Source organism: Podarcis liolepis (genome assembly GCF_965112155.1).
Source record: "Podarcis liolepis genome assembly, chromosome: 11".
In the NCBI taxonomy this organism is placed as follows: domain Eukaryota; kingdom Metazoa; phylum Chordata; class Lepidosauria; order Squamata; family Lacertidae; genus Podarcis; species Podarcis liolepis.
This window is the reverse complement of record NC_139565.1, coordinates 53,913,662-53,932,152: the sequence shown is the minus strand read 5'-3', so window position 1 is coordinate 53,932,152 and position 18,491 is coordinate 53,913,662. Positions and strand designations below refer to the sequence as shown.

General features: G+C 42.5%; 1 protein-coding gene across 3 annotated transcripts in view; it reads left to right on the top strand.

The window, feature by feature from the left end:
• Positions 1 to 18,491, top strand: part of DCC (DCC netrin 1 receptor) — a gene marked incomplete at its 5' end in the record, with an annotated part of 945,448 nt that overhangs the window by 81,538 nt on the left and 845,419 nt on the right. The window lies entirely within an intron of this gene.

Below are 18,491 nucleotides of genomic sequence, written 5' to 3'. Positions count from 1 at the left end.
ATGGAATCGGGGGGTGTTGTTTGCTTGAAACAGATAAAAATGAGCGACCTTTCAGGCAGGCTCTATCTGCTTAAATCAAACCATAATAAATGAGGCTGCCTTTTCAGACACACAGAATCAATAGGGCAGAGTGCATTCGAGGAACCTCGTATCAACAGAAACTAACTGGGTTGGACTTCATAATGCAGGTAATAGCATCGCGGAGGCCCACATAGCACCAAGAAACATCACGGAAATCATAATTCACAGGCCCCTGGATATAGCAAGGGGTCACCAGGGCAAAACAGGCTGCTGAGACTGAAGGCTGCTATAATGTTTGTCGATTAAAAAAAGGGGGGGGGAGAAAAGACAAGTAAAGCTGAGCTCAGCACTGATGTATGAGTAGGACAATCTTTATTATTGATGTTATTTTTATTTATTTATAAGATTTATGCCTGATCTTTCCTCCGAGGGGGGCATACATGTTTCCTTCTCGTTTTCCTTCTCCACAACAAGATATAGTGGTAGTGAGTGGCCCAAGGTCATCCAGTAAACTTCCTAACTGAGTAGGGGTATGAACCTGGGTCTGGTTGAGGCTGGTCCATTAAAGCAAATCATAGAACTGTAGAGTCACGTAGTCCAACCCCCTGCAACGCAGTAATCTCAGCTAAAGCATCCATGGCAAATGGCCATCCAACCTCTGCATAAAAACCTCCTGGGAGTCTGTTCCACTGTATTCTTCCTAATATTTAGTTGGGAGCATCTCTGCCCCATTGTTTAGCCCGGACTCTGAGGTCTAGCTGCAAGGGGCTTCTGGTGGTTCCCTCATTGCGAGAAGTGACATTACAGAGAACCGGGCAGAGGGCCTTCTTGGTAGTTAAATCTGCCCTATGGAATACCCTCCCTTCAGATGTCAAAGAGATAAATAATTATACAACCTTCCATAGACATTTGACAGCAGCCCTGCATCAGGACATTTTTAATGTGAGATGTTCTGTTGTGTTGCTGTTGTTGTCGTCGTCCTCCTCCTCCTCTTCCTCCTCCTCCTCCTTCTCCTCCTCCTCCTTCTCCTTTTCTATCATGTTATTGTTATTTATTATTTGCAAGACACTTTGGGATTCATTTGAATGAAAAGCAGCATTGAAATATAATCAATCAAATCAATCAAATCAAACTTCAAGAGAGTTTGGGAAAGATGACAGCAGCTCTAGCCTAGTGTTAAAGTTATAAGTGTAATAAAGTGCATTTTTTTGGGGGGGGGAGGGGGTTGTATGGAGACAGAATGGGTACTTATCCATTGGGTGTGGTAGGTGATTGTACCACAAGGTTTAAGTCTTGTGACTAAACAGGAGACCTGAAATCTGAGTAATTGCTTGTGTGTGTATACATGAAATTGAGGTTGCTTGCAACAGAAAGACACAGACAGACAGACACTGTGAGATACCAGCATGCAGAGAAAGAAAAGAGACACATTTTTATTCCAGCAATGAAAACTCTGTAAATCTTGCTTAGATTCTCTCTGGGATCAGAGGAAGAAATGGTTTAAGGACTGAACCATTGCTAGTTCTTTGCAATGTACTTTTTAAATTATTATTATTTTGCAACATTTAAGTCTTTAAGACTTCTTTTCGGCACCAAAGCTTTAAAACTAATTTCTTGTGTAGTAAAGCAAAAACAAAACATGGTGTTCTTGATCTCTTCCCCAACCTGCCAGTTTGGGATAATATTTTGCCAGCTCCTGCCCCCTAGAAAACAGGGACCGAATATGGTATGCACACAAGAATAAGAACATGAGAATCAGCTTTGAGGCTGCGTAATTTCCTAAAGCTTTTCAGATGTCTTCTTCATCTTGTTGAAGGTCCCAGGAACTTTCAGTTTCCAAAAAAAAAATGCTTCCTTTGGAATCGCAAAACGTTCATCAGTCATCACAAGCTTCTTGTGAGGTAGGTTAGGATTGTGTTCCCTTACTCAATACATAGAAATAAATTGGAGAGCAGAGAGATCAACCCTTTTGTTCAAGGTCACTCCCTGACCAAGTTGGGGAAAAGTGCTGCATGAACTTGAGAACCAAGTGGTTTCTTTCTACTTCTACAACTTGCTTGTCTTTAAATAGAGCTTATAAACTTAGTTATTTCATATTTAAAGGATCAAGTGTTTTGTGGTTTTTATTATTATTATTATTATAAATTATTATTAGCTACCTTCACCAGCAGAGCTGGTGCGCTTAAGGACCCTGAGAACAAGAGATTTAAGCATACTTGTTGGATTTCAGTTATAGGTAAAGGTAAAGGGACCCCTGACCATTAGGTCCAGTCGTGACCAACTCTGGGGTTGCAGCGCTCATCTCGCTTTATTGGCCGTGGGAGCCGGCGTACAGCTTCCGGGTCATGTGGCCAGCATGACTAAGCGGCTTTTGGAGAAACCAGAGCAGTGCATGAAATGCCGTTTACCTTCCCACCAGAGTGGGTACCTATTTATCTACTTGAACTTTGAAGTGCTTTCAAACTGCTAGGTTGGCAGGAGCAGGGACTGAACAACGGGAACTCACCCCATTGCGGGGATTTGAACCACAGACCTTCTGATCGGCAAGTCCTAGGCTCTGTGGTTTAACCCACAGCGCCACCCGCGTCCCTATACCTTTCTGTACAATGCTCCATTTAATTCCCTCTTCCACCCATTTCTTCATTTCCCTCACTGACCCTCTTTTGAGGTTCTCATAATGAAGTTGATCATTGGAAGACTCAGGGCAGATAAAAGAAAGTCCTTAGTCTTGCAGCACCGAATTAAACTATGGAACTTGCTCTTACAGAAGGCAATGATGGCCAATAACCTAGATGGCTTTAAAAGACGATTTGACAAATTCATGGAGGATCTACCAATGGCTACTAGCTATGATCTGCCTCCATGGACCATGGGCCTCCACAGTTAGAAACAGTAATGCTTCTGAACGCCAGTTGCTGGAAACTACAGGAGAGGAGAGTGGTCTTGTGCTCAGGTCCTACTTGTGGATTTCCTACAGGCATCTGGTTGGCTAAAATGAGAAGAGGATGTTGGACTAGATGGGTTGCTGGCCTGCTCGTCTTATTCAAGTCTGTATTATGTTTCCACTAAGAATACACAGTTAATAATAAATATAAATATAAATATAAATATAAATATAAATATAAATATAAATATAAATATAAATATAAATATAAATATAAATATAAATATAAATATAAATATAAATATAAATATAAATACCCCGCCCATCTGGCTGGGCTTCCTCAGCCACTCTGGGTGGCTTCCAACAAAATATTAAAATACAGTGATGCCTCAAACATTAAAAGCTTCCCTAAACAGGGCTGCCTTCAGATGTCTTCTAAAAGTCTGGTAGTTGTTGTTCTCTTTGACATCTGATGGGAAGGCGTTCCACAGGGAGGGTGCCACTACCGAGAAAGCCCTCTGCCTGGTTCCCTGTAACTTGGCTTCTTGCAGTGAGGGAACTGCCAGAAGGCCCTCGGAACTCGACCTCAGTGTCCGGGTAGAACGATGGGGGTGGAGACACTCCTTCAGGTATCCTGGGCTGAGGCCATTTAGGGCTTTAAAGGTCAACACCAACACTTTGAATTGTGCTCAGAAACGTACTGGGAGTCAATGTAGGTGCAAGACCGGTGTTGTGTGGCCACTCCCAGACTGATTTTGGGTCTCCCTGACCCCTTAGGTATATATATATATATATATATATATATATATATATATATATATATATATGTACTTCTGCAGACCTTGGGGTTCCCCAGACTTGCTGCTACCACTCTTTTGTACGTGGTAAGCACTGTTCTGGCTACATGAGCAATGGCACTCATTGCCTGAACATCAGAGATAGAAGGGAATAATTGTAAACGCAGTCCCACTTCTTCCCCTGCATAGCTTTGTCTTTTGTTCCATCTCTTGGTCATGCTAGAGTGTGAGAGATGCTGGCAACTTGCTTTTACACCCACTGCAGATATTTCATGCAAGACCAGAGACAACCCCACTTCTACACCACCTCCCGAAAAAGAAAGGAATAACAATTTGATGCGTGGATGGTTATATGCAAAATCAGCATATATACATATGCTGATTTTGCAGATATCTATCCACGCATCAAATTGTTATTTCTTTTTTCTTTTATAGCAGTTGGGTAGACATGGAGGAGTTTCTGGCCTTGCATAATACACCTTGAGTACTATTCCATAGTACAAGCTCTCCACTCCCCTTTTCCTTGTATATACAGAGCATGGTAGAATGCGCAGCCAGTTCTTTAATTGTCCTCCTAAAGAGTAGCCACCAATTCAAAGAGATAAGCGCTACAGGGGCAATATGGAGCAAGTGAGTTGGATTCCTTGATTTCCACAGCCCTGCAATAGTGAGGTTAGCTAACACCCACCCACAAGAGCACATTTAATTTTTTTTAAAATGAATATTTATTAGCATTTTCGTAAGGAACAAAACATATAACAACAAGCACAAAAATAAACAAAAAAATACAAAAAATACAAAAATCAAAAACATAAAAAAGAACAATTAAAAACCCCTGATTGTTCATATACTTATTCTCTTTTACCCTGTTTCTCAGACCTCCTCACACCTCCCCTTCCTGTATTCCAATTTGAATTGTTGGTTCAACAAATCCTTGGTCTACTTCTCCATTTTAACTTAATTTAATTTATTCTATCATTTTATTATTTAACTTTTCTTCTTTCCTCCATTTCCTTAATTTATATTTACTCACTTTATTTTCATTTAATTTAGACCATTTTAAGAATAAGCCAATTTCAGCTTATTCAATTTTACCCATCATTTTCCTAAGGATCGACCAAGAGTTTCCCTTCCACGTCTTTCCCCCTTTCCATGCCAGCACAAGAGCACATTTAAGAGAAGGTTCACACTTCTTTTAGTGAAACTCAGTGGACCAATGGGCTGAATCAGGATGGACCAATGATCTGAATGAGCTTTCTGTGTTCCCTACAACTCTCACCAGAGTTCCTTCCTCCCATTCCATATCAACTAAGTCAAGGACGATGAACGTGGCTGGATTTTTAGAAGACATCTGAAGGCAGCCCTATTTAGGGAAGCTTTTAATGTTTGATGTATCACAGTATTTTAATATTTTGTTGGAAGCTGCCCAGAGTGGCTGGGGAAGCCCAGCCAGATGGGCGGGGTATAAATAATAAATTATTATAATTATATTATTATTATGGGCAACTATTGACATCCCTATTCATTGGCCCTTCTGGTTGGAGCTAATGGGAGTTGGAAGCAAATGACACCTGGATTCTGTACCCCTGAATTAATCCACAGGGCCTAGCTTCCTTTTCCTGTTGACCAAATGCTCTAACTCCAGGCTTTTGTGAAGTGGGGTTATCATGGCGCACAAATATTTCAGCAGGATAGGCCACAATAATCAGGTCATCTAGCACAGAATCTATTGCACATGCTTTGGAGAGGAATAGCTGGGTTAGCTCATGCTGGTAGAGCATGAGACTCTTCATCTCAGGGTTGTGGGTTCAAGCCCCACATTGGGCAAAATATTCCCAAATTGCAGGGGTTTGGACCAGATGTCCCTTGTATTCCTTTCCAACTCTACAATTCTATGATCCTTTGGCCTCGATGTGACTGGGATGGCAAACCTTTTAGGAAGCAATGGACTCTTGAGCCTTTGACGAATTTGTCATTAACATAATCCTGTTTTAAATGCTCGGCTGTGATTTGGCAATCTTTGACCTGTAGAAAGACCCTACTTTGTTTTCTCTGATGCTTCTATATCACATTGGGTGTGCAGTAGCTTCTGTTTGAACCCTTCGTTGTCCATTGGAATGTAACCTAGAAACCCCACCCCCTGCTGTCAGGACTTTGTGGAGCAGTTGACTCACCTTCATGTCTGCAGCCAGCCATGCTGGAAGATGATGGTGGGCAGTACAGAGTGATCAGGTCTGATCCCTGAGACAGCTCCAGGCTGACATGGTGATCATGTATGAATTGAACCCCATTCAATCGTGTGATGGCATCAGCAAGAGATCACCCATTTGGTGGTTGATGGGGGACAAGCTGAGCTAATAAATCCAAACCCACACAGCCCAGAAGAAGGGCTTATTATTATTATTGCTCTGTAAGACTCATAGCAAAAGATAAATAAACAGGAAAACTTCTGCACTGAAATAAACAAAGCAAACAAACTAGGCAAGAGAAATCTCTGGGTCAGAGCTAAGGTGGTGCTGGGATGAAATATGTATTCCTTCATACTTGATAAGACCGCTGTGTTTATTTTGGTTAGGGCGGCACTGGAAGATTGATGACATCATTAACTCTTCATTTCCTTGCTTTATGTGTTCGCACTTTCCTCCCCTTTTAAATGGTGTAGTAAGCAAGTGAATTGTTGTCACTTAGCAACCCTATCAGTAACACACACACACACACACACACACACAATCACTCTCTCTCACTCACTCACTCACTCACTCACACATACATGCATACATACTAAGTGTGTTTTAGAAAATAATGGCGCTTTTTGAGTTTTCACAATTCCATTTCACAATTCCCTTCTAAAGTACGTTTGTATAGTTAGGTGGAATATAGATTTTAGCTAATGCTCTTTCCTTAATTGCCAGCCTTCCAAGCTAAGCAGGCAAGCAAACTGAAGCTGCTGACCTGTATGAGCTACAAAAGTGGGTGGAATTTCCATAGCCAACCCCTACAAAAAGCCACTAAATTAATTACACATCATAGTATAAAATACAAGGCAATCTATTCCGGTTGTTGTGGCCTAGCAACTTAGAGGCTCTGTGTGTCAACGTAGAAATTCCCTCACCTGCAAAGGTGCCACATTCATTTCAGTGGAGATTTCAACTCCAGAATCCTGGCTTGGGACCCAAGGCCTTAAGAGATCACCTACCCCAGCATCAAACACCTTGGCTTTTATAGTCAGCAGGGCAGATGGCTACTGCTGGGCACTGCCCTGTTGTTGGAGACATTGTTTTCTCAATAGTGGATTCCAGTTTTGGAACGCCCTCCCTGGAGTGGTGCTTCTATTCGGATGGAATTCTAAAACCATCCTTTTCACCCAGAAATTTGGTGGTTAAAGGATACTGTGTGTTGGCAGCTGTGAATCTGTCAGCGATGGAAAAGTTGGTTGTTATTGATGTTTAGGGTTTTCACATCCTAGGCAGAAGCAATTATACCTTGTGCAAGAGGACTGGTCCACGTAGCTCAGGATGTCCTACAACATAGGAGCCAACTCCTAGGGGCTGAGGTCTGTTTGCCCTCCCCCCCAAAAAAATATATATATTTGAGGGCCTCCCAAAATTAATGGGCATTGCCATTCAAATGGTGTGCATGTGCCATGTCATGTGATTGATTATGTGAGGCGGGGCTTACCTAGCCCTCCCCCATATTTTATTCAAGTTGGCACCCCTGCTCCACAAAGTCTCAGGAAGGGGCCTTTCTAACCTAAGATCCATTTGAACCCCAGCAACCAAATGGAGGATACTTGACATGCAAAACATGTTCACTTTCACGAGGGTCATCTTTACCCAGGGGTGCAAGGGGTGTGGAGCACCCGGGTGCCGAATTCTGGGGGGCGCCATGCACCCGCCGCTGAAGCCACCTAAGCTCTTAACTATCTACCTGTTATGAAATAATAAATAATTTTGATCAAGCTAGAAAAACTATACACACACACACACACACACACACACACACAGAGAGAGAGAGAGAGAGAGGTATTACTGAAATGTATACCTACTGTTTCACTAAAGGACTTTTGACTTTGTGTGCTCATTCACCAAAGACACGCTGCGTCAGTGGCAGTGTTTGTCATTCACAACGGCGCGTTTTAATTTCATCACCTACAGTTCAAATTCGTTTAGAGAAATTGTTTTAAAAAATAATGTTTATTTTTGCTCATTGTCGGCATTTTCTTTGACTAACTACTTACTCCTTAGGGCTCTACTACATATGCATTTCAGCACGCGATTTTAGTTTTCCATTTCCGCAAAAACCCACCTATGAATCCCTCGAGCTGCATTTTTTCTTCATTTTGCGATGAACGCTAAGCGAGAAACACATTTCTTTTTCCTCCCTTCTTTCGTAAACAAGAGATAAGGCGTAAGCGTGGTGTCTGACATAAGCATACTAAAAGTTAATTTGGGGGCTAAACTAAATTTGGGGGCTCTGGGCGGATCTTTGCACCCCGGCAGCACGTATGCTAAAGACGGGCCTGTGACTTTCACCAACCTATGGGCACATCTCAACTACCAGGGATGGGTAGATGTCATTTGGATATAGCCTTATGTTTGCCCTTCAGCAGTTCCTTCTGCCTGCATCCATCTAAAAGTCCAGGATGCTTTCTCTTGGTCTTTCTATCTTCTCTTCTCTGTACCTGAAACCTTAATCTCCTTACCCTACTTCCACCCATCCCTATAATCATTTTTGTGTCCCCCTCTGAACATGCATAATTCTCTTTATCTTCCTTTCCTGTCCACTTCCATCAAACTACTATTCGTCCTAATTGTTCCCCCTTTTCCTCTTGATGGTATTCAGTACCCCTCCCGCTCACATTATAAGTGGACGATGGTGTGCATATGTTCTTTCTCCCTGCCCCATCTTGTTGCAGAAGGAAGAGAAAGGAGGAGGGGAAAGATTTTGATCAATGCATTTTAAATACCCGCGCCTAAAGAATACCACACAAATGCATTTTGATGCTAATTTGAGAATGCATTTCATATCTAAGAAGTGCGCCCTGATTCTTATTTTTTCTTCTTTCCTTTTTTTCTTTTTTCTTTTTGGTGAAGATTTGGTCTCGGCACCTGCTCTCCGCAAAGAAGGGCTTTTAATGTATATTTTATGGCTCTGTGAGGCTGGCAAGGGAAGAAGGCTTTTTATTCAGAATTCTCAGTGTCAGTAAACACAGCGCTGGGATTTAGTCAAGGGTACTTAGTTAGCCTTGGCTCACAGACTGATTTACACCAAATACCATGAGCTTAAAAACAGCCTTTTCTCCAGTCTTACCCTATAAGCAAAAGAATGTCATATATTCTAAACAGAGGTAGGACTAAAAATGGTGCTTGGAATGGTGCTGAAAGTATTGGATTTCCCCCCCTAAACACAAACACACACACACTTACCTTGTTGAGCAAATCTGGAGATGTGGAAGAAATTCAGTTCAGGTAGGCAAACCAACCTAATCCACACTTTCTGAAAACAGCACGTGAATAAAAACACAGCCTTTAAAATTCACCCTTCTCTGAATTTTGCAATGCAGTACTCCAGGCAAGTCATGTGTGCAAAAATACTTATAAAATTTAAAAAGGATCTATTAGTAAAAAGAGCAGAGAAAAATGCATTATTTTGGGGTGGGGGTGGGAAATGGCTTCATTGAAAAACATGTGATTGGGAAAATTGTACACAGAAATGTACACTGGGAGAAATTTGCACTAAAATGCTGGCATATTTTTTTACAAGGAATGCTAACTGATGTGGAAATATATAGAACTGACATGAGTGGAACATGAGAAACTGAAAGAAACCAAAATCGACAGATTCGCCCACCCATACTCCCATCTTTCTGAATGGAGAGCCTGGGTGAGAGATGAAATCATATTACAGTAGAAAGCACTACAGCATTACATGAGGTGTGGGGAATGGTTGTATTGTTGTGTTTTAATCTTCTCTACTAATTTAACAAATGATTATGATTATGATGACTTTTAAATGAACTGAATAATAATAATAGTAATAATAATAGTAATAATAATTTATTATTTATACCCTGCCCATCTGGCTGGGTTTCCCCAACCACTCTAGGTGGCTCCCAACAGAATATTAAAAACACAAAAAAAATCAAACATTAAAAACTTCCCTAAGCAGGGCTGCCTTCAGATGTCTTCTAAAAGTCAGATACAGTCATACCTCATGTTACGTTTGCTTCAGGTTGCGTACCGCGGCGACCTGGAATTACCGGAAAGGGTTACTTCCGGGACTTCCGGTCGGTGCCAGCGCTTAATGGCGGTCCTAGCTCCGGAGAAGGACTGCTTCGCAAGTTCGGGTCTTACCCGCTACGGCAAGCGGGGGACCCCTAAAATCCCAGGCGCTGAAGCCTGAGAACAAGGAGACTCGGTGGGCACCTTTGCGCCCCCCGGTACCGTGAAAGAGCCTTTTTAAAGGCTACGGATCGACATCGGGAGTGAGCGCGGTGCTGAGAGTCGCTACCCAGCCTGCGAAGTGAAGCCGCGTCGCCATAAGCGGAGAGCGCCGATTCCTTCCTGAAAAGAAAATTTGGACTGAATCCCCGTGAGTAAGAGCTGAAAAATAAACGGGACCCTTTAAATTTTAAAAATTGGGCTAAAAACGGGGGAGATTTAAACAAAGGAAGTCTGCCTCCCCCCGACTGCATGAAAGCGAAAGCAACGGAGCTCTAAACCTGCATCCGTTTAAACCCGCTCTTTGATCAGCTAAACCGGACATTTAGACCTTTGATCTCCCCTCTAGCTAGCAGGGCAGAGGGGAGGTGAATTTGATCAATAACTGCATGATCTATTGGAAGTAAAAAACCTCTGCTGTCTCACCCATCTGAAAGCATGAAACGGTCTGCCTTCTTAGCACACTGAACTGACTTTTCCCTGTGAAGTGATACCTTGATACAAAGTTTCCACAGTGCCTGGCTACTGTATAATACAAGAAGAAATAGCATGAATTGGGCAACTGTGGCAATTTGAAGTAACAAGTTCTTAGTAACATTGACTTTGACTGTGTTAATCTCCTTTTCTACATTTTGGACAGTCTCCTTTGTTTTCGTACTTGGAAATTTTGCTCTATGGCCATTTTGATTTGCCCCCTCTAGAGGACAAAGTGAAGTCCGGCACGGCCTAAGACAGTGGAATTTTCCAAGGGAGAATAAATCCCGTGGGAATTGACCTTGACATGAGTGGCGCACAAGAAGAGATAGTTACAAGAGCCAAGACCAAGCAACAACAACAACAGCTGCAGCAGCAACAGGTAAAGAAAAGAGGCTCAATCTCAGGCGCAACAGCCGGATCAGCAGGAACAACAGGACAAGACAAAGGAGCAGCCGTCTCTATGGAAGCTGTGACAGATAAGATATAAAGATCTATTGGAAAACAAAACCCCTAGATGGGTCTCACCAGTGGAGGCTAAAGCAGTGAAGAAACTCAATATGGAGGTCGGATGGCCGAAGTATTGGGAAATTTTAGAACAAGATGGAGATAAGTTCAAACTACAAAGTCAGGAGAAATTGAAGCACAAAGTAGAAAATTGGTTTCAATATCGTCAAATAATGGAATTTTTTAAACAGGACAGGAAAATCGGTTTCCAGGTGGAAAAATCAAAATTAGAAACCGAACTGTTAGAACCCAATACTAAGAATTTATCTAGAATGTACAACTTGCTGTTGAAATGGAACACACAGGATGAAACAGTTAAATCGGCTATGATTAAGTGGGCTCAGGATGTTGGACATAACATTATGTCAGCTGACTGGGAATGGTTATGGAACACCGGTATTAAATTTACGGCATGTAATGCCTTAAAGGAAAACATTATGAAAATGGTATACAGGTGGTACATGACCCCAGTCAAGCTGGCAAAAATCTATCATTTGCCCGATAATAAATGTTGGAAGTGTAAAGAGACTGAAGGTACCTTTTATCACCTTTGGTGGACATGCCCGAAGATTAAGGCCTTCTGGGAAATGATCTATAATGAAATGAAAAAGGTACTTAAATGTACCTTTCCTAAAAAACCAGAGGCCTTTCTATTGGGCATTGTCGGCCAATTGGTGACAAAGAAAGATAGAATTTTTTTTATGTATGCCACAACAGCAGCAAGAATACTCATCGCTAAGTATTGGAAGACACAAGATTTACCCACTGTGGAAGAATGGCAGATGAAAGTGATGGACTATATGACACTGGCCGAGATGACAGGCAGAATCCGTGACCAACGAAAAGAGACGGTGGAAGAGGACTGGAAAAAATTTAAAAGCTATCTTAAGGACTACTATAAACTTAATGAATGCTAAAATGTTGTGGTTTCCAGAAGCAAAAGGGTACAGGGATACAAGGCTAGACTATAAAAGAGGACTAAGATGATAAAGATTGGAAAGTAACAATTGGGAGTTGCTAGTTGAATTATGGACATTGGGATGCAGAGAGGGGGGGTATGGGGAAGTCCAAGAAAAGAGGTTCATGAAAATATGTTTGAAATTATACGTGTATGTTTGTCTTTTTTAGTGTTTGTTTGTTTTTCTTAAAAATGTTGTAAAACTAATAAAAATTTAAAAAAAAAAAAAGGAAAGGGTTACTTCCGGCTCGGGCATGCACAGACGCGCAAAATGTCACACGCATGTGCAGAAGTGGCAAATCGCGACTCACACACGTGCAGATGCAAGTTGCATTCCTTTCAGGTTGTGAACGGGCCTCCGGAATGGATCCCATTCGCAACCAGAGGTACCACTGTATTTCCTTGAAATCTGATGGGAGGGTGTTCCATAGGGCGAGCGCCACTACCAAGAAGGCCCTCTGAAATGAAAGAGGCCTCATTAATCAGTCCACCTTCAAGCAGCTGTCCCGCAGATCTCCGCCCTGTGGAGCAGTTGCAACAACAGAGAGACCTCTCCTCTCTGCCAGTTTATATACCCTCCCTTGAGGAGTTGCATGCCTGCAGCCGGAGACTTCTGCACAGAAGTCATCAGTGGACAGTGGAGTGGAGGAAGTTGGGGAGTCTACTGACCCATCTGTTGCCTGAACAGCCCCTTCTTCCTTCACATCCTTCACACCTTCCTCTTTCTCAGACTCCCCCTGCCCTGTCTCCTGTCTCGTGGGTGGTGCCAAACCCTATACATCTCTGGTATCCTCCCCTGGATCGTTCACCTGGTCCTCTGACTCCCCCACACCCTCTGTGGAGCCCTGCCAGTCCCTGCCTGTGAGGCACCAGAGACATGGTGGTGGGACATGCTGGTGGAACCAATGCAACCATTACTGGTAGCAGCACCATGGCTGTGGGGCGCCCTTCCCAGAAAAGCTTTCCTCCAGCCTTCTGTAATGCCATTTCGACACCAGGTGAGGACACTCATATTCTCCCAGGCCCTTTAAAAATCTGTGGATCCGGTATTCTCTGGTTATTCTTCTCAACGCTGCAAGTTTGAATGCCACAAACTGTTACTTGATTATCATTCTGTTATGCCATTTCCTTGCACAAACAGCCCAGAGAACAATTATTGGGTGCCTCTATATAAATGTAGTAAATCTGTGGAGTGTCCTCCCTGGTGACCATTCAGGGGGAATTTAAAAACATTCCTGTTCACCCAGGCATTTGATGGCGGAAATGTATCATTCCCAGCAACCTTGGAATCATTAGCTGTGTGGATATGTGATTGCTTTAAAATCGTTTTAGATGTTCTTACTGCTTTTATATGTCTTTATGTGTTTTTCTCCTTAATTGTATTGTTTTGCTACTTTCTTGTTTCCTGCCATGGGCTCTATTGGGAGGAAGGGAGGGAAAGAAATTTAATAAACACACAGAAAATCAATGAAATAATTTATGAATTAAAGCCATCCTCCTGCAATTGGGCTCGTGTCCTCTTACTGGCTATTTCTTAAAAGAAAAATCAGCTACAAGAGAGAATGTTACATGATAAACTTCACATCTAGCTTGGACCTAAGTCAGTCACATTGTTGAGGTTTAGAGGCTGCTTCTAAAGCAAATATGGGGACCCTTTGGCCCTCCCCCTGATGTTGCTACAACTCTCATCTTCCCTGACCATTGGCCAAGCTTTCTAGGGCTGGTAGGACTTGTAAATGTTTAGGAGTGAACCTCCCCAAGCTCTACGTATAGCATGTGATGCTTGCAGTGTGCCTGGAAAAAAGTGTCTTCTGGCCTGATGACTGTGGCATTTTCATCACTTTAAGAAACAATGGGAAAAGGAGTGATTTTGCACCACTGTAACTGAAGAATGGCCCTATGCCTGGGAAGTGTGACAAAGGAGATATTTCATCTGGTGCAGCCCTTCCACAGAGGCTCTTAAAATGAAGTGCTTTGGAGGAGAGTGGCGACAAAGTCACCTTGAAAGTACCTAAGAGCAGGAAGACTTGGCCACATCGTCGTTCAAACTCAAATCTCTTCCCTGTCCGGCACAACAGAAATCTAAAACTGCACCCAGGTGACTCATATCTGGCTAAAAATATATATATATAATTCCACATTTTGTCCTGTATAACCTTATTAATTTGGTGTAGCAGAAGGAGAGATAGCAACAGAGAACTGGAGAATGCTTAGGTTTTTTGATGGGACGCCCTGTCCTCCATCTTGAAGGGCTATTCTTAGGGAATTCTTCTTTACTGATTTTGCTTGGCATCCATGGTGGCAGGTTCCCATTGGGACTGGGAGGTTAGAAGGCTGGGAAGCCACCTTAATAAACCAGCTTCCACTCCTTATTTCTGTCAGAAGTGGCCATCGGGGAATGTTGGCAACACATGCCAGGACTCCCAGCAGTATCATCATTTTGACTTACTGGGAGAAAGAGGGAGAGGGACAAGAGGGGTTTGACTTTGATGCTGTGTTGACATACCAGTGGAGCCAACCTGTCAGCACCCACATTATGCTGACATCACCATTGCCTTGGCCCTCCTCTTCTTCCTCCCAGTAAGCCACATCAAAGCTGTTGTGGGTAGGCAAGGTGCGCACTATCAACTGGGTCCACCTGATTTCTATAATTCATTCACAGAGCCTAAGTGGCCAACTTTCCAGTTAGCTCCTGTTGCTGTGTCTTTAATAGCAGCTGGATGTGCAGACATTAGCAGGTGATAATGTTTATCTCTGTGCTGCCTCCCTCGCTGCTTTCTATGCTTCAAGCATCTGTCAAGATGACAAGAGGCTACATGATGTTAATGATCAATGCCATATGCAGGGTAGATGAGTTGCGCTGTTCTAGATTGGCTATCTCTGTGGTTTTGAAGACAACTTTATACACAGGAAGGCAGCTAAGGATCTAAGAAGATCAAACAAAAGGTCCATTTAATCTAGCAACCTTTTTCCTCCAGTGGACCACCAGATGCCTATGCAATATAACTGTTGATTTCCAGCGATTGCTATTCAGAGGCAAACTCTTTCTGATCCCTAGGTAGGATGTGGCCATCAAGACTAGTAGCCATTATGACTAGTAGCCACTGACAATTGCAATAAGTTCAGCAGCTCACTGGATTTACTCAGATTCTGTAATGTAGACAAAACATAGGAGCACATTGTTACAAGCACTTAAAATCACTTGAATGGGAAAGAATGTTGACTATTGATAAGATTAGGTTGCTTATATTACTCTTATATTAAGTTCCATTTACTTTGGTGGTACAGGATGGGTGGATAGATTCTCACTCACACACACACAAGTCTACAGCCACATTCATGTACATTTATGCTAATATACCATTCTTTCATGATATGTGTTTGTGGGTGGCGCTGTGGGTTAAACCACAGAGCCTAGGACTTGCTGATCAGAAGTTCTGTGGTTCGAATCCCCACGAGTGGGTGAACTTCCCTTGCTCGGTCCCTGCTCCTGCCCACATAGCAGTTCAAAAGCACCCCAGTGCAAGTAGATAAATAGGTACCACTCCGGTGGGAAGGTAAACGGCGTTTCCGTGTGCCACGCTGGTTCACCAGAAGCGGCTTAGTCATGTTGGCCACATGACCCGGAAGCTGTACGCTGGTTCCCTCGGCCAATAAAGCGAGATGAGCACTGCAACCCCAGAGTTGGCCATGACTGGACCTAATGGTCAGAGCTCCCTTTACCTTTTTACACATCATATTGTGTCTGCACTTTCCCCAATATATGCATTTTCACGGAGTTTTTTTTTGTGTGGAAAACTGCACCACAAAACTCAGAGGAGCGTGAATTTCAAAGGATAGCTTTGTTTCAGTTTGCATAATTGGTTTTGGGACATGTGGATTTTCTCCCCTGCCTCTAATGACATAACAGTTGCAGTTTAACGAGCCTTACCAGTTACCTGTGGACCGACAAGGCAAGAAAGCCTCTGATGCATGATGTGCCATGCAGTAGTTGAGTTTGCCTTAAAATCCTAACCTATATAGATGGCAACAAAAAGATTTTCTTCTCCTTCTTGGATGTTTGGAGAACATTCCCTCTGTACTTCTCTTCTCCCTAGGTGATCTTCCTATGCTTTGAAGCGTGAAATCTTATTACCTTTTAACCCAGCTATAAAGTTTATATATATAAATATATACAGAACTTTCAAACCACAATGAAACATTTATTGTGCCTCGCTTCCTTTGTGTGGTTTCGGGTGGGTTTCTGCTGGAACAAAACTTTCCATTCCTTCTTTGGCTTCCATATAATATAGCAGCGAGGAAGATGCTGATAAAATGACAACGAGGAAGACATTAAAACTATGCCGCAGAGCAATTCTTTAGTAGTCCCGTTGCCATAATTAATTGTAGTTTTACATCTGACAGGTGCATTGTATTACATTTAATGGACCTAGGCTCACAAATGCTCACAGATATTCCCCACTGTATGTATGTATTGGTATGTGCTTGAGAAAGAGATCCTTAAGCAAAGATCACAACTGTACTTGCAGAGTACATGGGCTCCAATTATGGAAGGATTGGGGAAACTGATGCCCTCCAGATCTTAGTGAACTCCACCTCCCATCAGTCCCAGCCACCTTTATTTATTTATTTATTTATTTATTTATTTATTTATTTATTTATTTATTTATTTTTCTATACCTGAAGGTCTCAGGGCAGTTCACCATAGCCAATGGATGATGGGTTCAGTGACATCTGGAGAGCCACAGATTTCCAACCTCTGATTTGTGGGAAGGCTATGGTGACAGTCATCTTCTTTTTGTTTCAGACCACATGCATTTAGTTCCCAGGAGCAACTAAGGTTTATTTTTCATGGAGATAGTAAACTTAACTCTGAGCTGTACCACTTTTGATAACTGGTGAGACTCCTGTGATTTAATGCTTTTCTACACACACACACACACACACACACACGGGGGGGGAGGGAGGGGGGGAGGGAGAGAGAATGGCAATTCCTGCAGATAGGAAATTATATCTCAAGGAGAAGCATTTTATCCCAGCCTTTTGCAGGATTTCATTTTTAGTTTATTAGCTATAGTACAGCTATTATGGCTTGCATCCAATGTTAGTCATACTCAGAGTAGACTCATTGGAATTAATGGGCATAGCTAAATTAGTTTCCTCTATTTCAACGGATCTACTTTAACTATGCATATCTCAGATTACACATCAGTTAAAACCAATGATAAAATAAATTATAATAGCTCTACGATACCACATTGACAGTTCAACAATAAACAGTTCGTGCAAAGCATATCAAAAGCTTAAGTGAGCATAAAGCACAACAGAAGGTCAGGTTAACAATATCCAACCCCTAATAACATCAACGCATGGACATGCAGCAGTTCATATTACGAGACCAAATAAGACAGATAAGACACCAAAGTCTAAATCAAACTAGCAGCAAAAGCAGAACAGACGAAATGAACAAAATGGAACTACCCTTACCATCAGCTTCCAACCAAGCTACGCCAAGCATATCTATATGCAGAAAAAGCACAAACAAAACGTCCATCTGAAAGCATAAGAACATAATAAGAACCATGATGGATCAGGCCAATGGTGCATCTATCCCAGCATCTTCTTCTCACAGTGGCCTACCAGATGCTTGTGGGAAACCCTTGAACAGGACTTGAGTACAAGAGCATCCTTCTTCACCTGTGGTTTCCAGGAACTGGTATTCAGAAGCATTACTGTCTCAGACTGTGGAGACAGTATCCATAATAGTTAGTAGCCATGGATAATGTTATGTAAGTTCTCACCCTGGGCCAGCAGGGGGATACTGTAGATAGTTCAGGTCCACATATGCAAATAAGGGATCGAAAGTGACGTTCAGTGATTGGATAGTTACAGAAAGTTGTTACAGTTACGTTGTACTGGAGCTCTATATAAGCAGGCTGACTGAACCCTTCGGTTCAGTTCTGTTCTGACCTGTGAATAAACAAGAGCTGTTTGGAGAATTGCTGTGTCGTCTGATATGTTCACCCACAACTTAACAGATAAACCTTTCGTCCATGAATTTGTATAACCCTCTTCTAAAGCCATCCTGTTCCTTCTGGAAGATTGCAACCCTGCCCAGGGCAGGCCTCATCCCCATCTCCTGGACGTGAGGACCTGTGAAAACATAACATAACCTCTGTCTTTTCAGGATTCAGGATTCAGCTTCAGCTGACTGGCCAAATTCAGCCCATCCACTGCCTCCAAGCACTAGTCTAACATCTCAACTGCCTCTCCTGATTCAGATGAAGCAGAGAGTGAGACAGAGCTGGGTACCACCTGCATATTGGTGACACTTCACTCCAAATTTCCTGATGACAGCTCCCAGGGGTTTAATGAAGAACAACATATGTTTGAGAACATTCCTGGGTTCA